Below are 12,688 nucleotides of genomic sequence, written 5' to 3' on the forward strand. Positions count from 1 at the left end.
TAGGGTGGCATCAGGTGCCAGTCAGGTGCAGCTCCTTTTGTGTTCCTTCACTCTGGCTGAGGACTGGGCCTTTAAATGACAAAAGCTTAGGAAAAACGTCCTTGGACTTATTTTCTATAGTAACTATTAAAATAATTAGGTTTTGTGTACCATACAGTCTTTGATGCATCTACCCAACTCTGTTCACTTAGCATGAAAGCAGCTCTAGACAATCTATAAATGAATGGGAAAGGCTGTATTCCAATAAAACTTTATTGATAAAGACAAGTAGCAGGCTGGATTTGGTCCTCAACCCATGATTGACCAATTCTTGCACTAGATCTTCAAATGGCCTGTGAACCAGGAGCACAGGCTTTGCCAGGGTGTATGTCAAAATGTGAACTCCCAAGGCCCACAGAGTAGATTCTGCATTTCCACAAGATCCCCCAGTGGCCGGTGGACACTGACATATGAGAAACACTGTGCTGTTGGGCCTGGCTACACTACCTAAGAATACCAAGAAAGAAATTTTATAGATCAGAAAAATGAAGCCCAGGCAGGTTTTAATTGACCTATCCCAGGTCAGTTGGTAGAGCTGGGACTAGAGCCCAAATCCTAGTATTCCACACATGGAATTTCTTCTACACACACCAGAGTACCCGCCCTGACCCCACCCCAACCTCCCCATTTCTGGCTGGCCCTGACCCAACTCAAAATTCACTGAGAATCTAAGGGAAGCAGTGGGGCATTCTTCCCCTGCTGACTTATGAATGAAAAGGACTGCAACTCCAGCTGTGTCTCCTCCTCCCCCCACACCCCTCTCCAAGCCCAGGGAGGGGCGGACTTGGTTGAAAAGTGCCTCAGGAGGCTACTCACCACCTGCAGAGGGAAACTTGCTCACACAGGTTCAAGCCAGAGTGAGCTCCAATTTTATTCCTGCCTCCGGAGGTCTGCTGCTCAAAATAGAACCACAGAGCCAAGGAAGCTTCCACTTTTCACATAAAGAAGAAAATTCTAGACTAGGCTCCTTAGCAGGACTAGACACCTCAGTTTTCCCTCTTCTGCTTGCCTGCTCTTGGTTCTCAAGCCAGTCCCTGTTCCCCTATAGCAGCTCTTGGTGCATTTAACATTGGGCACCTCCTAGATCTGTCCCATGGCAAAACACCATTCTGGCCACAATTTCTGCCGTCTGAATACTGGGTTTCTCTTTGGTCTGTTTCTGTTTTATGCAACAAATGTTTGTCACGTTGGGCACGTCTACAATCCCAGTGGCTCTGGAGGGCTGAAGCAGGAGGATCTTGAGTTCATAGCTAGCCCAACTCAGTGAGACCCTATCTCTAAATAAAATTCAAAAAAGGGCTGGGGATGTGGCTCAGTGGTTGAATGTCCCTGAGTTCAATCAATCCCTGGTACTCCCCCAACCCCGCAAATTTTTTTTTTTAATTTTCTTAATATTATTTTTGGTTTTTTAGTTTTCAGCGGACACAACATCTTTGTTTGTATATGGTGCTGAGGATCGAACCTGGGTCGCATGCATGCCAGGCGAGCGTGCTACCGCTTGAGCCACAACCCCAGCCCCGCAAAAAAATTTTTGTCTTAAGTCAGTTTGGGCTACCATAAACTAAGTGACTTAAACCACAGAAATTGATTTCTCACAGTTCTGCTAGCTGAGAAGTCCAAAATCAAAATGCCAATTTGGTTCTTGGGGAGGGCCTGCTTCCTTGTTTGTAAGCAGACTCTTTTCCTGCATACTCACACAGAAGGATCATCTCTGTCTCTTATAAGGGCACTAATCCCTTTCACAAGAGCTTCATCCTCAGGACTTAATTACCTTCCAAAGGTCCCCAAATTGGGAGCCAGGGCTTCAAATATGAATTTGGGACTGCTATTCAGTCCCTAGAAGTATTTAATCTTCTTAATCAACCAACAAATGAGTACTGGTATTGTTCATTAAATACCTAGTTATGGGACAAAACTATTGCATATTTAATTATTTAATTCATTTTATGTCTGAGGTTCAGTGGAGTTAAGGGATTAGACTGAAATCACACAAATAGTGTAATAGAGCCAGACTCACACCTGTTTTTAAGTACCCTAAGATGCCCCAGGTGCTGCAGAGATGAAGCCTGAATACCACGTGGTCCAGTGCTCAATAAGTTCACAATCCGCTTGTGGCCAGCATAGTGTTTTGCTGTGGAATGGGCCTCAGGTAGTGCCTACCAATTGTTAATACAGGCCAGTGGAGTAAGAGAGTCAGTGCACACCATAGGAGCGTGAGTTTTAAGAAAACGTGTTTCTCCTTTAGAACTCAATCCCCAGTTACTGAGGACTGTGCCATGTACCTCATAAGCAACCAAATATTTGATTGAATGAATGAACAAGTTAGAATGTATGTGTGCTAGTAGTTAGAGCTGGAAAGGATTTGAAAGAGAGTGAATGAGAAAAAAATGGAGGATGGGCTGGGACACTAGCCCCCAGAAGTGGTGCAAGTTCAGAAGACTAGGAAGACGGACTGTTGAGTAATGGCATAGAGTTTGTGCACAATCCTGTGAATCCTAGGAGGCTAATGCAGAATGCACATTGACAATTCTAAGGATTTGATTTGGGAGTCGATGGTCCAAAAGGAAGAAAGGACAGAAGACATCAGTAAGTGAGGGATAGACAAAGAGGATACTGCTGCCTGGATATCAATTCCTCTCTCCCCACAAAGCACCCAATAGAATCTCTGTTTCTTTGGTGCGCAAGTTCAGCCTTCTGCCAGCCTCCCCGGCTAAGGCACACCCTATTGCCAGAGCCTCCTGTTGGCAGAATGGATGCCTTCAGTAGGGACCTATGTTTCTTTCTACCTCCAGTACACTGCCAACACAATCTCTTCCCATTTTGGTGCGTGTACCCACTAACCCCAGAGAGTCATAGGAGACTCATCACAGGTATTTCTCCAGTTGTTGAATCAGGATCAGCCAGAAATGGAGAGGTAGGGGAAGGTACTGTGTATAGGAACAGAAAAAAATTCCTAGGTTTGGAAACTAGCACTTGGGCTATAGTCCCAGATCTACCAATTAATGTGACCTTGAACAGATCAGTTAACTTCTCTGGGCCTCATTATTCTAAACTATAAAGAGTCTCTCAGTGGTCCCTATGGTTTGAATATTTATCCTTGCCAAAACTCATGCTGGGATTTAATTGCCATTATAACAGTATTAGGAAGCGGGGTCTAATGCGAGATGCTGGTGTTAGGTGCTTAGGTCATTAAGGTCCCACCCTCGTGAATGGATTAATGCTATTATCAGGGGAGTGTTATCTTTGACCTATGATTGATTTGGTCAGATCCCTGCAGTGTATATATAAGCTCTGCCTGACGATCAGATTTAAGTTGAATTGGAAAGTGCATCACTAATTGATTTATTATATACACTATACCTGGGATTGAAGCTTCTTCAGCTGAGTGGGTAAAGTAATTCCAGATAACACATCAGCTAGCATTTTATCTTCAAGCCAAAGAACTCAACCTTCCTTTTAAGATCACGTTGCCAGAATATCTTCCTGAGAGGAGTGGAGAACAGGCTCACCCCACTCCACACTCACCTCCCACTCTGCAGATGTCCTATCACCCTAAGGCACTTTGTCTCTGCCTCCTGACCTTTAATCTGAGTCTCTTCTTTGAGTCAGACAGTCTGGGTTTGAATTCTGGCTTTACCCCACACCAAATGTGTGATATTAGGCAAGATTCTTGGCCTCCCTGGACTTCGAGGTTTGTTTTTATGTTGAGATAGTAGTTTCCAACAGTGTTGCCATAAGAATCAAAAACAAATAAAAACTTTGCCAAGCTCCAGACCTGCCCCAGAGTCTGTGCCCAGCAGTTGTCCTCACTGGAACCACCAGGTCAAATTCCTGTAGCTCCACAGCCTCCGAGCCTCACCAGACATCTCACCCTTGGATTCTCCCACAGGCATGATGAAATCAGACCCTTGGTGCACAGCCATATCCAGCAGAGCCTTTCTTCCTGAGAAATTTTCTACCATGCAGCTCTTTAGACACACACACCCTCCCTTCTGAAGCACCTGACTCTCCTCCACAGAGGTTTAGAAGCCCTCCTCCCCCATATTCTGCTCCTTCATCAGAGGCCTGGCCAACCCCAGAGGATGAAGCCACATGGAATGGGGTGGGGGTCACAACTTTCCCAGCCCACTCCCACACAAGCAGGCCTCCCTCCGTGTAAGATTGCACCGAGTGTTCAGTCTTCTGCTCAGCGGGAGGACTGCTGCCAATCTGCTCTCAACCCAGACAGTCAGGAAACCAACCCCCACCTTGGCTGGAAAAACTCAAATACCCTTAATGATAGAGTATGTTTACCCCCAGTGGAGGGAAACTGAGGCCCTGAGGAGGGAAGGGGTTGTATTTGCTCAAGGTCACATGACTAGACAAAGCCAAAACAGAGTCCAAAATTCCAGCCCCTGCCGGCAGAGTCAGCCGTGGGTTCCCTCTCTCTCCATCTCTGCCGTTGCTCTCTCCCCAGAAAACTCTTGGCTGCTTCTGCTTCCTACCTGTCTGCAGCAGGATCATGCAGAGTCAAAGCCCACTTGAAGCCCTCAGGTCACCTTTAAGCCTTGCCCCTGAGAGGAGAAGAAACCTTAGTTCCCATGCAACAAAGAGTCGATGCCCAGCAGGACCAGGGATATTAAATCCATGCATAAAAGTTTTCCAGAACCCACTCTGCTCCTTGCTTCTCTCAGGAACAACCCCACCCCCCACCACAACACACACACACACACACACACACACACACACACACACACACGCAGCAGCAGCACAGAAAGTAAGGAACTCATTTTTCAAGCAAATGACTGGGCTTTCTTCATGTTTTTGATTAAAAAAAAAAAAGTAGGGGCACTTCACTTGCTAGGAGGGGCAGTCATCTCAACATCTCAACATCTCAGTGTCTTTTGACCTTTACAATGTCTCTGCTTTTTCTCTTCCTGAGAGCCCTCTCCTCCTTGTCCTACCCATCCCTCCTCCCCCATGCCCTCCTCCTCCTCCTTCTCTGTTACCTTCGGGGAGTTACATTAATTACCATCTACGGAAGGCCATGCACTCACCCCATGTAGCAAAGACAGAACTTCCTGAGGACATCCCTTTCTAAGGAAACATAAAATCACAATGACAGCAACTGTTTCCTGGCGGCCTTCCCCATGCAGCTCCAGTGGGATCCAGCCCGGGCACTGATGGCATCACTTCTAAACTCACATCGACCCTGTCAGTGAGTGATTATCTCTACATTCATATAAAGGACAGATTCAGAGAAGTTAAGCAATTTCCCCCAAGTGACCAGTGAGTGGCCTAGGAATAGGATTCAGATCCAAGTCTGTCCAGGGCTCACACTCTTTGCTTTACAAAGTGTTGTAAGGGTGCCAAGGAAGGAACCCATCGGCCTGTTTGTTGCCAGCAAGGGGCCCTCTGCCTCTGTCCTTGTGCCTGCCCCAGGATCTCTAAAGGAAGCATTAGTTGCAAATTATTCTTCAGGTTAGTTATGGTTGGGATACCTGAGGGCCTGCTGCCTTGAGAGCCAGATGGGAACATGGTGGCAAGAGGGATCCAGTTTGGCCAGTTACAGTCTCCCTTCCTTTTTATGCCCAAGGAACCCCAGAGCCGCCTCCCCTGCAAAAGATCAGGAAACAGTCTTTGGGGTTCTTTCCAGTTCTCCAACCTGGGCCTTTTCAGACTGCAGTGTTTCTAAATTGTGCTTTAGCCAAGAGCAGTGTTTCATCTGTGTGACCAATCCCAGCAGAGCGCTTAGAAGAGCTGATCAGTGCCTGGCTTTGTTGGACTTCGGGTGCCTGTGCTGCCAAGGGCACATGGCCCATGTCCATGGAAATTTGGAGGCAAGAGAGGAGCCTGAGGCAATGCCCAATGCAGCCTTGGCGGGCCCAGTCTACAGGGAGGCCTGCCAGCAATCGCTCACCTGTCTAGACTGTGGGGACTGACCCAGCCCCACTGCAGAGAGTTGTGTCTTTTCCTTCCGAGGAGGATAACAAGGTTCCACACACCTCCAGCACACACCAGCTCCTCAGTAGCAATGATCACAGACATTTCTGTTTACAGAACACCTTCACACTCTTTATCTCTTTTGTTCTCAAAATAACCCAGTGAAGTAGGTTTTATTATTATCTCTCTTATGGACAGAATTGGGTCACTCCCCAGATTCATAGAATGAAGCCTTAGACCCTGAGACCTGGAGTGTGACTGTATTTGTAGACAGGGTCTTTCAGAAGGTGATTGTAATAATGAGACCATTGGGGTCAATTCAATCTGACTGGTGTTTTTCGAAGAAGATAAAATCTGTACACAAATTGAGATGCACTAGGGATGTGTGCACACGTGCACAGAGGGACATCCATGTAAGAGGCAGAAAGAGAGTGAGCAAGGGAAGGTCTTAGAAGACACCAATCCTTTGCACCTTGATACTTTTTTTCTATACCAGGGATTGAACCCAGGGGTGTTTAACCACTGAGCCACATCCCCAGCCCTTTTATTTATTTATTTATTTTTATTTTTATTTTTTAATATTTATTTTTTAGTTATTGGCGGACACAACATCTTTGTTTGTACGTGGTGCTGAAGATCGAACCCGGGCCACACTCATGCCAGGCGAGCACACTACCACTTGAGCCACATCCTCAGCCCTTATTTTTTTATTTTGATACAGGGTCTCACTAAGTGGTTGAGGGCCTCGCTAAATTACTGAGGCTGGCCTCAAACTTTTGTTTTTGTTTTTAAATAGTTTTTTTTTTTTTATTTTTTGATGAATATTTATTTATTTTTATTTATTTACGTGAGGAGCTGAGAATCAAGTGCTCTACCACTGAACAACAACTCCAGCCCCTGTTTTTTGTTTTGTTTTTCTTTTTCATGGTGCTGGAGATTGAACCCAGGGCCTTGTGCATGCAAGGCAAGCACTCTACCAACTGAGCCCTGGCCTCAAACTTTTAATTCTCCTGCTTTAGCTTCCCAAGTCTCTGGGATTCCAGGTGTGTGCCTCTATACTCGGCTGGCACCTTGGTCTTAGACTCAGATATGGTCTCTTTGGCTTCCAGAGATACCAAAAGGTTTGAAGGAAGGAGTGGACAGTCAGATGTGCCACTTAAATACAGGTGTTTTTCCAGCCTTTACCTGTCAGTGTTGACTTCTGGTCCCTCCTCCCAACAGGGGACTGGACTGAGGAATAAGAACAAGATGGAGCATTGGCATAAAATAAGTAGAAAAGGGATCAAAGTCAGGGAAGAGATGAAAGAAGGAAAAATCCAACCAAGTGAGATGCCCACTCAATCTAATCCAAATCAATGGAGAATGTGGCTGTATTGGTAGAAAGGCCTTTAAAGAGGCAGTTAAGTAAAAATGAGGCCGTTGAGATGGACCCTAATCCAATCTGACAGTTGTTCTTAGGAGAATTTCCAGCCTCTGGGTGGAAGTGAAAAACTGTGAGGAACATTGAAGACTTATGAAAATGTTTTTAAGTCTAATGAAAATGTTATGGTTTGGGGACTCTTATACATTGCTTAAAGAAGGTAAATAAGCAGATGGTTAGGAGTTGTTGGAGTGAAGGTGGAGAAAATGGAGTGAAACGAATATATTTTGAGTACCTACACCGTGTGGGGCACTTTCACATACTACTCTGCCATTTAAATCTCATCCCTAAATGTTTAGTTCCTGATTTTCAACTGAGGAAGCTCTAGATCAAAGCTATCAGGCAGTAATTTACTTGTATTCTTCACGGTAACTCCTGCATACATTTTGGGCAGCTTTATTGCCTCGGGCTCAAGTTCTTGGAACTTGAATGTATCTTAGAATCTTCCAGAGGGCTTGTTAGAACAGATTGCTAAAGTCAACCCCCACCCCCAGCATCTGATTCAGGAGGTCTGGGGTGGGGCCCAAGAGTTTGCATCTCTGACAAGTTCCCAGATGATGGTGCAGCTACACTCTGAGAACTTAGCTCTGAGAAGCCAACAGGCCAATCACAGCCCAGTGGTCCCAAACTGTGCTGCAGTTTGGAATTACCCAGGGATCTTGAAAACAATTTCTGATGCTTGGCTCCCATGCCCACACATTCTAGTTAACTGCTTTAGGGTGCAACCTGGGCATTGTTGTTTTTAAAAGCTCCCAGGTAACCCTCACACACAGCAAAGTTAGGAACCACTGATCTAGGTTCATTTCTCCAATACTCTGATCCTCATCACTGCCGTCCTTTTCAGCTGCTCATTATTGGGGCCACAAGTGGAATCTGTCATCAGTTGGCACTGTTCATAGCTCCTCTTCCCAACCTTCTCTTTCCCACCATCTCCCTACCCCTGTTCTAGAACTTCTCAAATTTCTACTTATCTTCTCCTTTTTCATTCATTCTTCATTTCCTTCTCTACTCAACCAGACTCTGTAGCACAATAATGGCACCTATCTCCTGCCCACAATGAGCCACGATTCCCTTGTTCTTTCTTTGATCATATCTACCAGGGAGAATGTGACAAGTATCTAAAGCAAACTCCAGGCATGGTAATCCAGAGATGCTTCATGACACTTGGCCTTTATTACCATGAAAAATAACTGGTCGGTTTCTTCAATGATTTTTTAAGTTATAATATTTATGTACACTTAAAGAGAGTAGGAAACACCTCAGAAGAAAGCATAAAAAAGAAAATAGCAATCACCTTTACTTTCTTTTAATTCAGAACACACCTCTGTTACAATTTTGCTGGGATGAGTTCTTTCCTTCCATGTACATTCTTACCTAGTCAAGAACATGCTATATAGGTAAACTTATATCCTAACTTCCCACTTAACCGTGTAACATAAATATATTTAATATTATTGAAACTTTGTAAATATTTTAATGACAGCAAAAAATTCCAATTCCATACCATATCATTTATTTAACTGATCCCATACCAGCGGAAATGGGGGAGGAGATTTTACAATTTTATAATTTTTATGATGACACAGTGTATGTATTTGTACAAACTTGGGTTCTGTCAATGATTTACCATAAATCCCAGGAAAGAAAAATCATGAATTAAACAGTCTGAAAAGTTTAGACTCATTATAATTGGCCAAAATCTTTCTAAAAGATCTTCTCCTGATTTATATCATCAGTTTAAGGAATGCAAATTGTTTCTCCTCTTGCCCAGCATTTGGTGTACTGCTCCGTGCCACTGAGGATTTTTGGTATAAAATGACATGATCAAATTTGTATTTCTAAAATTGTATAGTGGAGGCTGAATCAAATGGGCTGAATCGGAACTTATATTATTGACCTTGGTGTTTCTCCTTTGCTTCCATAGTCTCCCTCCTCTGCTTTGCCATACCTAATCTTCTCTCTTTCCTGGAGAGTTTATATTAAGTGTCGTATACAAAACACTGAGCAAAGCTTTCTTACCAAAGAATAACAAGAACCATGTTGAAGGGCCTAGCTCTATGGTTGTCTAAGCTTGGCCTGGAGACCCTTTTCTCTAGCTCTGGCCAAAAAGAGTCTCTGGACAGTAATTCTCCTTAGGGAAAAAAAAATTTAAATATATATTTTCTAATGAAATTGCCAAATAGGATTATTACTAAATTAATTTTTTCTCCAACCTGCGCTTGTCCAGCCCCACACATGACCATTAATCCTATTCCTAGAATACCCTCCTTCTTTCCTCTTCTCAACCCAGCAAACTACCTTGGCATTCAGCCTTCAACATCTTTTTTAAATATCTGTGACACCTACCTTCTATACCTTGTCCAGTTGTAATCAGCCACTTGGGCTTCCTTGTTCCCACAATTCAATTATGGCATTTTTACACCTAATTCTATTTCTCTTTCTTGGCCAAGAATCCTTCAAAAGGAGAACATTTTGTATCACCAATTCTTAACATAATTTCTGGAACTTGGTTGATATTTTACAACTGTTGAATGAATGAGTGAGTGAATGAATTTCTGTTATACTAAGGTATATCTAAATTAAACACTAACAAGATGAGTAGTATAAAGACAATATGGAAAGGATGTAAATTGCCAAAATCATATTCAGAATTATTGGTGCCTATGGGAAAAAAGACACCTGGTATACCAGCTGTTTCAACCCTGGATTCTGGGTCCTAACACTAACTGTAGTGTGCCTAGACACTAACTTCATTCTGTTCCTTTTTTTTTTTTTTTTTTTTTTTTTTTGGTACTGGGCATTGAAACCAGGAGGGCTTAATCACTGAGCAGCATATCCACATCCACATTTTTTTGAAACAAAGCCTTCCTAAGTTGCTGAGGCTGGCTTTGAACTTGTGATCCTCCAACCTGAACCTCTAGAGTTGCTGGCATTAGAGGCGTGTGCCACCACATCTGGCCTTCTTTCTTTCTTTCTTGGCATTAGGGATCCAACCCAGGGCCTCATACATGCTAGACAAGCACTCTACCACTGAACTACATCCCTAACCACCCTGTTCTTTTCATTTTAACACCAGAGTTAATGTGCACCTAAATATCACTGTGATAAAGGAAGTAAGAGGATTAGGTGATGCCAGAATTTCCAAAAATATATTGCAAATAAACAAAAAATTTACTACCATGAGCTATGTATAGGTAGCACATAAAAAGAAGGGTCTTGTTATTTAGTAAGTTTGGAAAACAAAGTTAAATGGGTTTAACTAACAATTTCTTTGTAAAAAGTTGAAAGTAGGATCAGCTAGGCAATAGTAAAGAAGGATTAGAGCAATTGGATCTTGCTTCACCCAGCAGACTGGAGTCATTCTTGCCTCTTTATGCCAGGGAAGATTCTCAGAGCACAAATCCAAAGGCAGAGTGGGGGAAAATATAGCAAGATCCTAGCCCCTTCCCCTGAGTTCTCTCCTGGGTCACACATCTGTGTAAGCCCCTGCCCTCACCCACCCACTCCTGCTGATGAGCTCAGCCTTCATTACTTCTCCTCTTGAGCTAAGAAGCAAGGTAATGTGTGGGAAGTGAGAGCTACAAGGTAATGTGTGGGAAGTGATAACAACTTTAAAGCCATTCAACAGGAAAATTTGTTAAAAGACCAAGACATTGTAAAGCTGAAATGCTTGAGTCTATTAAGTCCCCTGCTTCTTAGAACATTTTGTTACCACGGAATGTTTCAAGGAGGGAAAACATTGAACTATCACAGCACTGTCAGATACCAAATGCTGGTACAAAGAGCAGCATTTTTAAGACATCTGTCTCTGCCCCTAGAGAAACTTCTAAAAAGTTCTCCTTCTCTCCTACCCCAACATAACTCCCCCACCCTCCTCACCCCTAGAAGCACTCTATTCATTTCTTTCTTCCTCCTGCCTCCTCCCCTTCCTGCCTCCTCCCCCTCCTCTCTCTCCTCCCCCAACCCTCTCATCCACTGCCCATGTTGTTTTCACAGACACTATTAGATTAGCACAGTAGGCTAAAACTATCCAATGGTTATTCTACCCTCTTTGGTAAGAAGGGAACTAATTAAGTGACTAGAGGTTTAGACATTCATTGTTTATTAGCTCCAAACTCCTTCAGAGAGCCTGGAGCATTCTCCTGAACAAACATTGCCCTTTTATGGCTTCTTGTCCCAAATCCAAATGAGATGGAGAGCTTAAGGAGACAGCATCTTTTCATGGAGGTGTGGTAAGGAGTAATTGGGAAGGCAAGTGGAGTGTCGATGGATATAGAGGAGAAAGCTAAGTACCTGTCTCAGAAAGACTACTATAGTTTGTGTATCTCCTGGCAGCTGATGTCCATTAGTGATCATCAGGAGTTTAAACTGTGCAATGCTGACACATCTGTGGTCAGCCCCCTGCTTTGTTTAGCTGCCTCCATTAGAAATACATCCATCAAGACCATGTTTTTTAAACAATAGTCTTCCAAACAAAAGAATAAAGACCAACCCAAATATCTCCTCTCCAATCTTAAACACTGTTCCAACTTATCAGAAGGCACTTCAGAGGACAGAAACCATCCGTTCAATAAACAAAAGCCTCATACAGTTTTCTGGTCTGAGAATATTAATAGCCGATGGGTGGTGAGTTACAACCTGTGAGAAAGGTACTTTTACCTGGGTAGGCAAAGGAATAGAAGCTTTTTAAAACCCTGCTTTTTAATTTTGTTTCTGTTTTAAATACATAAAAGTTGCATTGTAAAGTGAGTCAATATCAATATCCAACATCAGTCCTGTCATGCTTTCGCAAGGGAAATTGGGAAGCAAAAGCCAAGCCTCAGGAACTGTGACAAAATGGACCACTTCCAGATTCTGAATCGGAAGCAACTGCCACCACCACAGGAGGCCACTGATCCTGGGTGGCTCTGAGCCTGAGACGGGTTTTCTACCCCTCCTTTTCATTCTGGGTCCACAGTAATCTGGTATAGGTGAAATATTTTTTTCCTTGGCTTGGATTAGGTACCTGGTGTCCTCAAAGAAGTCACTGATTTTCCTAAGGATGTCCAAGAAGGTTTGGCTCACGGGTGGCTTACCACAGGCCAAATTTGAGGTTAATTAACCATCACCCCTTGTCAAGAAGGCCAAGATGTTGTTCAGACATTAAGAAAAGAGTAGATAATGGCCTTGACCAACATTTCTTCTCTCCTGGTCCCAAGTCAATGTATCTTTTTCTGCTGCTGGTGGCGTTGAAGATTATCTCAGAAATAGCTGGTTCATCCTCTATGTCACTCAACATTTGAAGAGGCCTCATGATACACCCACCTA

At 43.6% G+C, this 12,688-nt stretch overlaps 1 protein-coding gene across 5 annotated transcripts in view; it reads left to right on the forward strand.

Moving 5' to 3' along the window:
• The window catches only part of Dgkg (diacylglycerol kinase gamma), a 153,838-nt gene that overhangs the window by 126,111 nt on the left and 15,039 nt on the right, over positions 1-12,688 (forward strand). The window lies entirely within an intron of this gene.

The sequence above is a fragment of the Urocitellus parryii genome, chromosome 2 (assembly GCF_045843805.1).
Source record: "Urocitellus parryii isolate mUroPar1 chromosome 2, mUroPar1.hap1, whole genome shotgun sequence".
NCBI lineage: Eukaryota > Metazoa > Chordata > Mammalia > Rodentia > Sciuridae > Urocitellus > Urocitellus parryii.